The sequence below is a fragment of the Myotis yumanensis genome, unplaced genomic scaffold, assembly GCF_028538775.1.
Source record: "Myotis yumanensis isolate MYYU_CA2020_CCGP unplaced genomic scaffold, mMyoYum1.0.hap1 SCAF_18, whole genome shotgun sequence".
Taxonomy (NCBI): domain Eukaryota; kingdom Metazoa; phylum Chordata; class Mammalia; order Chiroptera; family Vespertilionidae; genus Myotis; species Myotis yumanensis.
The window spans coordinates 26,104,915-26,120,539 of record NW_027223769.1 but is presented as its reverse complement, the minus strand read 5'-3'; positions in this window follow the sequence as shown (position 1 = coordinate 26,120,539).

Below are 15,625 nucleotides of genomic sequence, written 5' to 3'. Positions count from 1 at the left end.
AGTTGTTCTGCAGATGGCTCAGCAGCAGACACCCAGCTGGGCTGATTTAACCCACAGAGTGTTTGTGTTTGTGTTTGACAGCCAAGACAGGGAGCAGGGAAACTGTTTTCATTGGGAGCAGCCTCAGTTGTTTCTCCAAAAGCAGTTGGTTGAACTGCTGTGCTGTTTCTGGAGCCGTTATGCCATGAAGTGAAGTTTGGATGAAGGACAGATGTATTATCTAGGAAGGAATCCTGTTCTTTTTCCAGAGAATGTTCAGTCATTGCCTGTGCCAACAAATGAAACTGTTCTCCAATGTTCTGTTTATGTAGAGACTATTTTTGGGGAGGAAAAAACCCTATGACGTTAATCCTCTTTTGTTCTGAAACAAGTTAAGTAGCAAGTGTTGCTTAATATTCATTTCATAGATGAGGAAATAGAAACACTAAGAAATTAAATAGAGCAGTGCTTCTCAAACTTGCATGTATCGTGAAGTGCCCGAGGATCTTGTTATAAATGCAGATTCGGATTCAGTACTCTGGAGAGGAGACCTGAGGACGTGTATTTTTAACATGCTCCAGGGTGTTGCCAATGCTGCTGGTCTGTGATCATACTTTGAGTTTCAAAGATGTGACTTACTAGGCATGTAGTGAGTGAGCAACTTACCAGAAGGCTACTTGCCTGTGTCCCAGGAAGCAAAGCAATACAGTCTTCCAAATTAGACTGTATCTAAATTGTTTTAAAATAGTTAAAATATGAAGCATACTACTTACTTACTGGATGTTGTGACCATAATGTATGAAATAACCAAATTGGCGGGTTTGGTTTTTAACAGAACTGGCTGGTTAGTTTGGTTTCATGCAGCCATAACTATATCCTGCCTTAGATAATAGAAACATAAGAAATTGTGTCCAAACATTAGGAACTTAGAACACAAGGCTTATAAATTCACATTTTATTCCAACTAAAGCCCATAAGTGGTGTGTGTGTGTGTGTGTGTGTGTGTGTGTATGTAGGTCCAATGTTACTGTTTCTAACTGCACTCCTGTAGTCTGTTTCCTTATAACACGTTATCAGAGCAGAGTTGGCGTCTGTAAAAGACAATCTTTCCCATGTGCTGCTACTCACAAAGATTTCACAATTTGTTGATGACTCACACATCTGTGTGGAAATATATGCTACTGCCCTCAGCTGCAGTAGTTTATGCCATTCTCCCCTCCAGAATATGATTACCCAGAAGTATGTAATAGTCATTTAATGGGGAGCAGGTGTAAGAAGAAACAGTCATTTTGAACAAAAGGAACAGATGCAAATTGCAGCATGAAGGATTTAGGTTAGACATCCACATGTGGAGAAAATTCTCTCCTGCCAGTAAGAGCAGTGAAACATTGGAACACAGAATCAAAGCTGAGTTGCGGCACATTTTCAGGGCATTTGAAAGAAAAGGGCAGGTGGTTTTATTTCAATGCTTTCTATACAGCTCTTCACAGAAGGAGGCAAATGAATTCTGCAATTGCTGGAGATCATTTTTAGCTTTGTGATTCATGAGAGATGAATTCTGGGGACATCTGATTAAAAACCATGTCAAAGAGCCGCATATTCCAGCAATCCTTTCTGATCATCCTAATTGATACTGGATGTCACTTTTTGGCACGAGGAGTGGAATCCAACAAGTATTTGTTCAGACCCGTTTCATGTAACATCTTTTACTTTGGATGATTTTCACCTACACCTTCAATGATAATAAAAATTGTCTCCCCTAAGGGCTTATGAGATATTGTAAGTACAGTATCATCTCAAATACTCAAGGGATCTAGAGGTCATCAGATATTCTTTCTCCCAGTATTATTTGGAATTTTCCACATTTTAATCATCTATACAGTAGTCCTTCATTTTCCTTTTTAATTGGAAATTCAACCAGGGATGCCTACAGGCATTGACTGTCCTCACTTTGAATGATTTGGTGGACTACCTAGTCAATGATGAAGGATGTCCATACATGGGTCCATAATCACCATGCTGCTGTCATTTTTGACATTACACCATATAAAAGCCCATGTCTTGAGAGAGAGTGACAGTGCCTAAAAAAAGTGGAGATTAAACTCTCCCAGCTTTTCGGAGGATCCTGAAAATATAATGCTATGTGTCTTCTAAGTGACTAATGGAGCCTTCTTATAAACAGCATCATAAGATACCACACACGTACACTCACACACACACACACACACACACACACACGCATGCAAAATCACATAAAGATGAGAAATGGGCATTTGAGTTTCTAGTGAATATTTTTTAGGTCTATTATATATGGGGTCAACATCAGTGTATGTTCAATAAATTCATAGCAGGCAAATGGGAGTGTGGAGAAATCCTACAGACCTTTTGGAGCCAGATAACTCAAATTTTAGAAGGTCGGCAAACTCGAAGCTTTGGAAAAAAAGAATTAGGAAAATGTAAAAGAGGATGGAGGAAGCTAATAGGCCTATATTTGAAAGATTGCTTATGTGGAGGGATGCATGGCATCTGAATTCCGTCCTTTTTTCTGTTCTTGTCTTTATCCCGATCACAGAATCTATCCCTCAATGAGCTGACCCATCAGTCAGGCAGGGTCTGGACAAGAAAACTGAATTCTGTGATGGTTGTTTGTTTTTGTTTTTGGTTATTAAACCAAATTAGCTAAAGCTAAGTCAGCACACCAATTCATTCCCATCATTTTGTTAGATTACCAGATCAGTCATGTTAATTATTATTTTGAAAGAAAAGAGATGGGGAATGTACCCTACTACATTTTTCTTATTCCACAAAATCCCAGAAATTTACACTTCATAGAGTATTCAATTTCAAAATTTTGCTAAGTTACCCTCCCCCAAGAAAATGTTTCCACCTGAAACCTGTATAATTTTTTTAACTAGTGTCACCCAGTAAATTCAATAAAAAGCAAAAACTAAAGATATTTCCAAATTTAAAAAGATCCAACAAATAGAAAACAAAATAACCATCTTATCATTTACTTTGGATGATTTCAAAAAAGACATTTGAACACTGAAAATGTGGGAAGGAGATATTCTAGAATAAAGAAGTGCCTATAGGTTAAATACATTTAGCTTATGATAACTTAGTGAAGAACAGTGAAACTCTCATCATGGACCAACACTGGCCAACTTATTAGGATTTGGGAACCTCTCTTATAAAACCCAGCTACTTGTTTAGAAGTCCGCCTGCTTGAGGGGACGGAGTGACTTTTGGAGGCCCATTGGACTTTGGCTATTGGTGATCTTCACTGATGAAATAGATATGCCAGAAAAAAATTAAAAAAAACATTTGAATACTTTTACAAAAATGTCTTAATAAATTGAAATACATATTTTTGACTCAGCCAGTCTTAAAGATTTTCCCAGTACTATCTTTTGCTTGTTTCCCAAGATTTAGCAATTCTTGTGGCCTTTTACATATAGAAAAGGATATGAAACCTGCTTTTTTGTGTAAATCACACTATATCTAAGTAAACTCTGCTCTTTTTGCCATTGTTTCAAACATGAGATGATTTAGCAATTTCACTTGTGCATCATAATGCTTGAATTGAGAAATCTTCCTGTTATTATTATAACTTTTAGTTATAGTTCTTAATTCTCTTACTATTATACTGTATGTAAAACTTTCTGAACCAAGAAGACTTGATTGAGAGGAAATGAAGTGGACACCAATACTTGAAGACTGAAAACCAGTTGTGAATACCTAGGCTAGCCCAAGCATTATACGTATATTTACTTACCTTTTTGTACCTCATTAGGTGTAATAGTCCATTTTTATTCACCCAGATTTTATGTTGGGAAACAAATGCTGGGGCTAGGTAAGTGTTCCAGGACAAGCTCACTTTCAGTGTTATAACCATTTTTATCAATTGTTCTATGTAAGAATGTCTGGGCCTGACTTGGTGGTAGTCACTTAAAATGATACAGCAGGAGAGTTTTGAAAGATGCTTATTTTATAGATGAGGGAGCAGTAGGGAAGACTCTTGGAAGGGATTCAAGTTGAAATGCAGATGTCTGAGAAAGGGTATAACAGGACCCAGAAGTAGAAAATTGAGGAGGATGACAGAGTTGAAAGGTACAACAGTATTTTAGATAAAGCTTTACGGATTCCTTCCAGCAGTATGTGGATTGCAGTTGGAGCTAAGTGAATGGTTTTGCTATAATGTGTTGCACAGCTGTTAGGAGATGCCAGATGGGTGTGTGTGTGTGTGTGTGTGTGTGTGTGTGTGTGTGTGTTATGTTCTTTGGATAGACTTGCTAACAAGGGCCTGCATATGGTCCCTTACCTGTATTTGCAATCAGCTACAGCTTTCAAAGTCCATAAGGGCATCTTCTGGGTTCATTGCAATGACGGCTCTCCCATTGAGTGCTGTGATAATGATTTTGGCAAAAGTAGATGTTTCTTAAAACATTGGCTTACTTAAAAATGACATGGGCATTACCCATAGAGAATCTGCCCCAGTTTCAGGGTCCCTGAAAATTCTTTTCTTTCTTTCTTTTTTTTTTTTAAAAAATATTTTATTGATTTTTTACAGAGAGGAAGGGAGAGGGATAGAGAATTGGAAACATTGATGAGAGAGAAACATTGATCAGCTGCCTCCTGCACACCTCCCACTGGGCATGTGCCCTCAACCAAGGTACATGCCCTTGACCAGAATTGAACCCGGGACCCTTTAGTCCGCAGGCCAACACTCTATCCACTGAGCCAAACTGGTCAGGGAAATTCTTTTCTTTCTTGATTCAACCCTTATAGCATGGACTTAAGGAAAATTTTGACTTAAGGGAAAATTTAAAAGTCAAGTGTCACTGAGTTGACTTTAAGTAAACAATCTAAAGATCACATATAGTCCTTTTATTAAGTTCATTTTTGTTTGCTTTTTTTTTTTTTGGCCAGCTATATCAAGGCATTCAAGTACTTAGATCTTCATAAAACTGTTTCTTTCCTCCACTTGTGTTAATACAGATATTAAGTCTAATAGTATCTACTTAGCATAAACAAGAAGATAAAAATGATTCCTATGATTGAAATGTTTGTTATTTAGCATTAAGCATCTTCCTGCTCCCATGCGTTTTGCATTTTAATCCACTCAGAGCTTGGTTTGGGGATTGCTAGATTAGTTTTAATCCCCTGTCTAATAGTGGAGTAGTGGTGAGATTTATTACACAGGCAGGGTTTGGTTCTTGGATTTAAGAGGGCTCACGTGCACTCTTCATGCATATTAAATTTGGGAAACCACTGGTTCAGTATAAAAGGTTGGGGAGACATCCTTTATCTCAGAATGGTTCTCTTTAGGAACACAAAGTGCAGACAGCATTTATCGCATTAATGAAAAGAAAATTGATTATAAGTGTTTCTCTCTTTTGGGGTCAGACTAATGTTTTCAGAGTCTGTGTGTTTTTTCCCCTTTTGAAATGTGCTCTACCATCATTTCAAAGCATTCTAGATGTTTCCTTTTTCTTTTAATTTTCGGGAGGCCACCTTGAGGGGAAAGATAAATAGGTTATTATATAATGGGTTCTTCCCAAGAAAAATGGAAAAGGTTGAATACTACTAAACCAGGGGAATAAATATTTTTAGAAACCACAGAAAAGTAGGGTAGGTCACTATTTCTAGAGAACCTAGTCATTGAAACATTTTTCCAAATTGATACACAAACCTTCTATTTTGAAGATTGGAGGTGTATTATTATTATTTTAATATTAGCTATGTTCCACATGCTGTAAAAAGATTCTGGTTAATGGAAAACTTAAAATCAGAATACCACGACTTGCAGATTTCTGCGATTCATGAGTAAAAGTAACACTGGAACCAAATTTGTGTGGTAGCTTCTTTTCTTCCATTGTTCTTCTTAAGTAATTTCATCTTAAGGAAAAGAATGGAATGCATTATGATGAATAGACAGGTGCTGGGGACTACTTGGGTTATTGGGTGGAAAGTAAAGAATTTTTATGGTGTCAAAATACCATCTAATATTTTAAATGAATCTTAATCACAGAACTTAAGTTTGCATCCGATGAACTTAATCTATGACCCAGTAAATGTTATTTAGTTTGTCTTTCAGAGCTGCTTTTCTCCCCATTAAGGTCTGATCTTTTAAAGGAAGAAAACAAGTATGTGTAATGGTTAGAGGTCTCCTAATAAAATAAAGAGGAGCTCAAATGAGGGCAATACAGTTCTGCTTACTTCAGAGCCATATTTAAAATGTAAAAAACAGTGTTTTCTCTTTATGATTTGAGCGTTCAAAGGAGCCAGCCTTTCCGTGTTCTTCAGTTTTACTTCAAATTTGATTTTTTGTTTCCAAATATATTTTAAATTTGTTTGGTGCTGGCTATGAATGTGAGTAACTCAAAGTTGGTTTTCTTGAGAGTCCAGAACAAGAAAGAAATATATTCTCTTGGAATGTTATTGATGCTATGATTTAAATCCTGCTCAACATGACCTTTAATATATACATTTAATAATAGAAATAAATGGACTTAATAGTAATACCAAGTTTGGACCTCTGATCCAGCTTTCAACATATATGAGATATAGATGAGAACATGCTGTTGGATTTGACAATCTCTAAGGTACCTTTTTGCTCCAGAATTTTGTGATCATATGATCTAATGTCAGACAGAAATCTACAAACCTATTAAATTTCTGTTTTGAAAACTTAGCTAATTGAAGTTTTGAAATATTTCTTTCTTGTTGTATAAAACATAAATACGATGGTAATATTTTTTTTGCATTTCATCACCATCCAAATGTTGCCTCCATGAAGCCTGGGATACTGTCTATCTTGTTCACTGTGGCATCCCCAGAGGTTAGTACAAGGTCTGTGACATTTAATAAATGAATAACTTAATGAATGGATAGACAGATCTTTGGGAAAGAGATGTCTGAATCTCTTCTGAATAAGTTCCCAGACAACAACTTCTTGATATACTCTATAGCCTTAGAGATTGTGCTCTTTTTAAACATTAGGGAATTCAGTCAGTGGTCAGCTAGATCACACAAGGGGGGTGAGAGTAGGTTGAAGAGGAGGGGTTTGAATCTGGGGGCCAATATTGAGTTGTTGCATATTTCTATCATATATGTAATATTATACAGGGGTGGGCCAAAATAGGTTTACTATTGTGAGTAAATGAGTTTATTCTTATATTTTATTAATTATTGTATTACTTATTATTATTATTATTAACCTACTTTGGCCCACCCCAGTATATTATACATAATATTAGTATGTAATAAATTGTAAAATATACAAATGTAAATAATGTTATATAGTAGAAATATGCTGTAATCCAATTTTTGTTTTCACAGAGGTAGCTTTCTTCAATTCATAGTTTGATAAGTGTTGAAAGGGTGTTGCATTTTGCCAAATGCTTTTTTCTGCATCAATTGAGATAAGCATGTATTTTTTTCCCTGTCATTCTGTTAGTTCTTCATACATTCTATCCAGTTTTCTTGTTGTTTATTGTGGGATGGCAGTCATTTTGTCATGGCCAGAAACCTCTGGATATTAAATTTTTTCAAATATTTTTTTCATATCTATTAATTATTAACTATTAACATCCTATATTTAGTGTTTGTAAATATTTTTATCTTTGAACTATTTGTATCATCATCTTTCTGTTTTCTATTTGTCTTGCTATTTTCTTGTTTCTTTTTCCTTCTTAATTTTTTCTTGTTGATTGCTCTTTATTTTTGTAGGTAAATATTATCTTAATCTACTCTCCAACAAGTCACGGTTCTTAGAACTTTTTAAAAAAAGATGTTCTTATTGATTTTATATAGAGAGAAAGGGAGAGGGAGAGAAATATCAACTGGCTGCCTCCCGCACACCCCGTATTGGGGATTGAGCCACAACCTGAGCACACCCCAATTGGGAATCCAACCGGTGACCCCTTGATGCACGGGATGGTGCTCAAGCAACTGAGCCACATGGGCCAGGACAGAACTTAGAACTTTTAACTTTCAAGAATGATGTACTGTCATTGTTTAATAGTTCATTTCTACCTTTTTGTTTTAAATACCACAAACTAGATATCATCATCAGCATTAGTATTTTATATATCCAATATTTGCTTGATTTTAATCCATGATTATGTTTTATACCACTTATTTCTGTATCTCAGACTTCTTTTTTTTTTTGGGGGGGGGGGGGAACAATTTTCCTTCTTTTTATAGCCTTCTTCATAGTAAAATTCTCAGTTTCTGTAAACTCATAAATATATTTTACTTAACCATTATTCTTGAAAGATAATTTTGTTGAATATACAATTCTGGTTTGAAAATAATTTTCTCATCACTTTGAAGAATTATTCTGTTGTCTTCTCGTATCTACTATAAGTATTGGGATGTCCATGATAATTCTAATTGTTCCTTTATCACTTTTCCAGTCCTTTATCTTTGGTATCTTGTAATTTCACTACAAGGTGTCTAAGCGTGGGTCTCTATTTATCTGACTTGGGATATGTTGTAGTTTTTGAACCACTGGAATCATGCTTTTTATCAGTCCTGGGAAATTTGCAACTTTCACCTCTTTAAAATTTCCCTTCCTCCATTTTCTTTATTTTTGCTCACTGATATTCCACTTACAAATATTTTAGATCCAATTTTTCACTCCTCTATACCTTTAAATATCTCTTTTATATTCTATATGGCTTTGACTTTAAATTCTTGGTAATTTCTTCATATGCATTTTCCATTTCACAAATTCTCTCTACAGCCATATGATTCTATTTAATCCATCCATTAAGTATTTTACTTAAATAACATATTTTAATGTCAAGAGTTCTATTTACTTTTCTTTCTAATTTATCTGCTAATTCTTGATACCCTCTCATTTCTTGCTTATTATTTCATCTCTTCTGTTACTTCTTTAAACAGTTTTGTCCATACATGCTTTCTATTCTGTATTTGGAAGTACCAAGATTTATGTCCATTGAGGGGTCTAACCCTCATATTTGTTATTTGAATGGTTCTCTTTAACAGTGTCTTGCCTTTGAATGTGCTTATTGATCTTTTCTTCTGAGCTCTACTTCTTTCTTTAGAATTTATCTTTATTGAAAATAATACAGATGTACCCATTTCCCCCCAATTGAACCATTCTACTGCCACCCCTCTAACCCCAATCCCAGGCCTTCACCACACTGTTGTCTATGTCCATGGGTTATTCAGACAAAGCATAACAAAGCTAAACCCATATATGTTGTTTCCTAGCTTCTTTAAAACTGATATATGCATGGGTTTTCTGTGTATATAATTCTAATGTCAGGCAAAATTAGTGCTATAGTATAACTCAAACATTTCTGTAGTTAAAGTCTTTCAGAGAGGAGTAGTGATGGGGGGATTAGCATTGATTAATTTTTTTCTTTTTTGCAAAGTTTCTTCTTTTTTTTTCCCCACTGATTCTGATCAGGAACAGGTACATTACAACCTTTAGCAATAAGAACCTCATTGACAAGCTTGAGAGATGTTTTGTTGGAGATATGTGTTATTGGCCTATCTTTCAACAACCCACATTCTAGGATGTATTTCCCTCCCTCCATGAGCTACTAAGTAGTTCTTTATGCTACCAATACCCTTCTCCTCACTAACTAACTGTTTATTGGATGAGGGTGGCCACTGCCCTAGACATAGAACCCAGAAAAATCCAGAAATTCTCTCTTTAAGTGGGTGAGCCTGAAACATATAAATTCAGTAGCTACGGCACAACTATCTGTACTCACAATGGGAACTATGGATCAGAGGTCATTCTGCAGAGAAGGGGAGAAGAATTCAGAGAATGGTTGAGGTGAGTGGTAGGAAGAAAGGATCGCCAGGGTAACTGACAGCATTTCTCTTCCTCGTTCCAGTTCCTTTCCAAACCAGCTGCCTTACAACCTTTGGGTTCACGAGATACTGCTGTGTCCTCAGAATTACGTGTGTTTTTTTCTTTTTGTGAAAAAGCCTTTTGGGGCCACAGACTTAGGCAACTAATATACCTGGATTTAAATTCTAGTTCTAGTGACTCTGAGCAAAGTTACTTAACTCCTAGGAAACACAGTTTCTGCATCTGTAAAATGGAGGTAGTCACTTCTACTTTGCGAAGTTCTTGTGAGAATTTGAGCAATAAAAGTAGTAGAATAATTACCTTGAGTAGATTTTTAATAAAAGTTATTACTTTTAAGATTATTTTCCCACTCCAATACGATATAGATAGTGTAATGTTTGCATATTTATTATTACACATCCTATTCTGTCTGCATTATTGCTTCTTGGATGTTCTCCCTATATTCCCATTAGATTTTGAGTTTCCTGACTGAATGAATTCTAACATGTGCTTCTCTGTAACCTATCAGAAACCATCCCAAAGTTTGTGCTCAATAAATAATTATTGATGGGATAAATACTTTTGGGATTTCTTGTCAGGGAAAAACCAGAAGAGCCAAGACTAGACCACTTTACATATTATTTATGATTGCTCTCTTTATAAAGCGAGCCAAGCACAAACTCTGATGTCTTCCATTCCAGAAAGAACTGCCCTTAAGTGAACAGTCTTTTCCTTGGAGAGGCCCCTGAAAACTATGTTATTTTAGTCATCATTTTTCAAATCAAATTCTATGAGGAACTCCAATATATGAAGCAGATTTTAGCAGAGACTTTGTGGCTGAGCAGGAGAGAGAAGCCTTGAGCTCTATATCCCATCCTTAAGGTAGATTCCAAGGTACCTTAGGGCTCTGAGGAAAATATTTTGAAAACCATTACATTAGATTATTTGGGATAGCCTATGTAACCAATAATTATCATGGGTTTTTACTGAATTAAAAAATGTGAAACCAAAGGAGCAAGATGTTATAACTCTTCCCAGGGTTTTTATGAAAGGTTTTAGAAAACTTTGGGGTGGTGAACACACAATACAATATACAGATGATGTATTATAGAAATGTACCCCTGAAACCTATATAATTTCATTAACCAATGTCACCCCAATGAATTCTTTAAAATTTTTTAAAAAGAAAGCTTTAGGGGATTGTTGTCAAGCTTGTTACAATTGGCGGTGTGGGAATTTTGGGCCACTGTTATAAGCAAGAGTGATTTTGATGAGGTAAGATGGAAAATGTTTTGTGTTTGATGTCAAAAGACATAGATTTGGGTTTTGGTTCCTTTTCTTACTGGTCAGTGATATTAGGCAAATTTGCAAATTTACTGTCTCAACTACAGATTAAGAATTATTATCCCCATGTAATTCACAGGTCAAATTAGAGGTAAAATGGTTTTATAATCTGAAAAATAGTACTACATATGTGTGAAATATGTATTGGTTTCAGGTCCACCTTAATGACCTCATTTTAACTAGATCACTGCTATAAAGATCTTATCTCCAAATAAGATGACATTCTGAGGGTTAGAACTTTAATATATGAATTTTGAGATGACACAGTTTAGCCCATAACAGTAACTGCTCTACTCTAGTGACACAGCACAGAAAAATCTCTGGCCTCACCCCATTTCCCACCAACAAAGGCCAAGTGGAGAGCTTATACTTCTACCCTTGCCAGGCCCCTACCCTCACCTCTAATTTCTATCAGTAAAGACTATGTGAGGAACCTGGATTTGCACAGTGGTATTAGGACACCCCTCCCCGCTCTGTACTGTGGTGGTGTCTGAGGAGGCCTGGTGGAAAGTCTTCACTCCCACTCATAGGCAGCAATAACAAGAAACACTGTTGGTGTCCATGGATGAGTGGGGAACTTGGACTTATATTCCTACCTTCCCTGATGTCTCTCCTTCCCTGCTGGAGTAGTGTCAGAGGAGCCCTACTAAAACAGAAGATTTAAAATAAGATCCAGAGTCTTATAAGAAGAAGAATGTCCAGTTATCCTTCAATAATCACTCCTACCTAGAACTACAATGGAATAAAAATAGAAGCCAATAACAGAGAAAAATCTCCAAACACATTTCTACATAATCCATACATCAAAGAGGAAATATCAAAGAAAATTTTAAAAAATACATGGAACTGAATGAAAATAAATGTTCAAAATGTCAAAACATGTGGGACATAGCTAAGGCAATGCTGTGAGGAAAAGGTATAGCACTGAAAGCTTATATTAGGAAAGAGGAAAAAATATCAAAATCAATAATCTAAGCTCTCACCTCAGTGAAATGGAAAATCAAAATAAATCCAAAGCAAGCAGATGGAAGGAAATAGTAAATACACAAGCAGAAATCAATGCAATAAAAAGCAGTAAAACAGTAGAGAAAATCAATAAAACAAAAAGCTGGTTCTTTGAAGTGATCAATAAAATTGACAAAACTTAGCAAGACTGACAACAGAACAATGAGAGAAGACACAAATTACTAATATCAGGAATAAAACAGAGGTATCACTAGACCCCACAGACATCAAATGGATAATAAGAAAATAGTATGAACAACTCTACACACACATTTGACAACAAACTACTAACACTCACATACTATGAAATAGATAATTCTAGTAGTTCTTTAACTCTTAAGGAAATTGAATTTGTGACCTAAAACCCCATGAAAAAGAATTATCCAGTGAAACCTTCAGGCCCTGATGGTTTCACTGGATAATTCTACCAAATGTTTAAAGAATAATTCTATACTGTCTCTTAGAGAAAATAGCAGAGGAGGGAATATTTTTCAGCTCATCCTGTGAAGCCAGTATTGCTCTGATATCAAACCTAGAAAAAGACAGTATAAAAAAACAAACAAATAAGATATCCCTCATAAATACAGACATAAAAATTCCTTGCAAAATATTAGACACTATAATTCAGGAATATATAAAAATAATTATACACCACAGCAAAGTGGAGTTTTTTTTCCAAGGATGCAAGACTGATTTAATATTTGAAAATCAATCCAATCTATCATATTGACAGGTTAAAGAATGCATAGATCAATCAGTGCAGAAAAAGCATTTGAACAAATATAACATGCATTCATGGTAGAAAAAAGTTTCATAAAACTGGGAATAGAGAACTTCTTTAGTTTGATAAAGAATATGTACCAGAAACTATAGCTATCATCATACTATTGCTATTTAATAGTAGTACTATATGCTATAATCAGGTTAGTAAAATAAGAAAAAAAGGCCTATTAATCAGAAAAGAAGAAATAATACTCTTTTTAATTACAGATGACAAGAGTGTCAATGTAGAATATTTCAAGAATCAATTAAAAAAAACTCATAGTACCAGTAAATGAATTTATCAAGATCTCTGGATACAAAATCAATGATATTTTTATAATTTAGCAATGAACATGTGGAAACTGAAACTTAAAATGTAACATCATTGAGGAAAGAAAAGAGAAGCCATGGAGTTGGAGAAAATATTTGCAAAACACATACTGATAAAGATCTGATATGTAAAATATACAAAGAACTCTTAAAATTTACAATCAGTAAATAACTGGATTAAATAATGGGCAAATGATCTGAACAGATACCTCACCAAAAATGATGTAAACATGGCAAATAAACATATTAAAATATGCTCATCATCATTAGAAAAAGTCATTAAGAAACTGCAAATTAAAACAATAATGGGATGCCACTACACACCTATTGGAATGACCAATATCCAAAACATTAGTAACATGGAATGCTGGCGAGTATGTGGAGCAACACCATCTCTCATCCACATCTAGTGGGAATGCAAGATGTTGCAGCCACTTTGGAAGACGATTGGGCAGTTTCTTACAAAACTAAATGTAGTTTTACCACATGATCCAGCAGTCATGCTCCTGTGTATTTATTTACCCAAATGAGTTGAAAACTTACATTTATGTAAAAACCTTCACACAAATATTTTATAGCAGCTTTATTCAGAAATTGTCAAAACTTGGAAGCAATAAAGATGTCCTTCAATAGGTAAGTGGATAAAATAAACTGTGGTATATTCTTATGATGTAATATTATTTAGTGATTTAAAAAAGAGCTAGTAAGCCAAGAAAAGATATGGAAAAACTTAAATTCATATTTCTAAGTGAAAGCAGCCAGTCTGAATAGTTCACTATTATATGATTTAAAGTATATGACCTTCTGGAAAAGGCAAAGCTATGGAGATAGTAAAAAGATCAGTGATTGTCAAGAGTTAGGGGAGGGAGAGAAAGATGACAGAAGAAACACAGGGTATTTTTAGGGGAATGAAACTACTCTGTATGATACTATAATGGTGGATACAGGTCATTACACTTTTGTCAAAACTCATAGAATGTACAACACAAACAGTGAATTCTAATGTACACTATGGACTTTGGTTTATAATAATGTGTTAATATTGGCTTATCAACTGTAGCAGGTGTAGTTCTACACTAATTCAAGATATTAATATAGGAGAAACTGCCAGGGCAGCATGAGGGAATATATGGAAACTCTCTTTGTTTTTTGTTCAATTTTCATGTAAACCTAAAGCTGCTCAAAAATAGTCTAGTAACTGAAATAAATACCATTACAATTTATAAAATATGGAATATTTAGATTTATATCTAAATATGTACAGAACTTGTATGCTGAGAACTATAAAAAATAATCAAAGATCTAAATAAATAGAGATACATACTAGTACTATGTACATAGCATTTAAGACTCACCATAGTAAAGATGTCAGTTCTCCCCAGTTTGATGTATAGGATTAGTGCAATGCCTATAAAAATCCCAACAAAATTTTCGTTGATAATTATGAATATTCTAAAAAGTATATGAAAAGGCAAAGGTATTAGAATAGCTAAAACACTTCTGAAATAAATAAGTGGAAAGAATAAGCCTACCTTATTTCCAGATACATGATAAAAATAACTTAGAACTATACTATGTACACATTGCACCAATGCCAAATTTCTGCATTTGATATCCAAAGTGTACAGCAGAGTGATTTGATATATGTAGACATTGTAAAAGGATTCCACCCATCTAGTTAACTAACACATACATCACCTCACATATGTATCTGTGTGTTGTGTGAACATTAATTTCTACTCTCTTAGGAAATTTCAATTATTAGCAGTTAAAAGAAAAAACAACAGCTCTTCTTAAATTTTTCGAGGTAACTCCATACTGCTTTCCATAGGGGCTACACCAATCTGCATTCCCACTAATAGTGCAAGAGTGTTCCCTTTTGTCCACATCCTCGCAACACTTGTTGTTTGTTGATTTATTGATGATAGCAATTCTGACAGGTGTAAGGTGATACCTTGTGGTTTTAATTTTGCATTTCTCTGATAATTACTGGCCTTGAGCATCTTTTCATATGTCTATTGGCTATCTGTAGAACTGCCTTATGACCCAGCAATTTCACTTCTGGGAATATATCTGAAGAAACCAGAAACACTGATTTGAAAGAATATATGCACTCCTACGTTCATTGCAGCATTATTTATAATAGCCAAGATTTGGAAGCAGCCAAGGTGTCCATCAGTAGATGAGTGGATAAAAAAACTGTAGTACATTTACACAATGGAATACTCCTCATCCATAAAAAAGAAGGAAATCTTACCCTTTACGACAGCTTGGATGGACCTGGAGAGCATTATGCTAAGTGAAATAAGCCAGTCAGAGAAAGACAATACCGTATGATTTCACTCATATGTGGAATCTAGTGAACAAAAT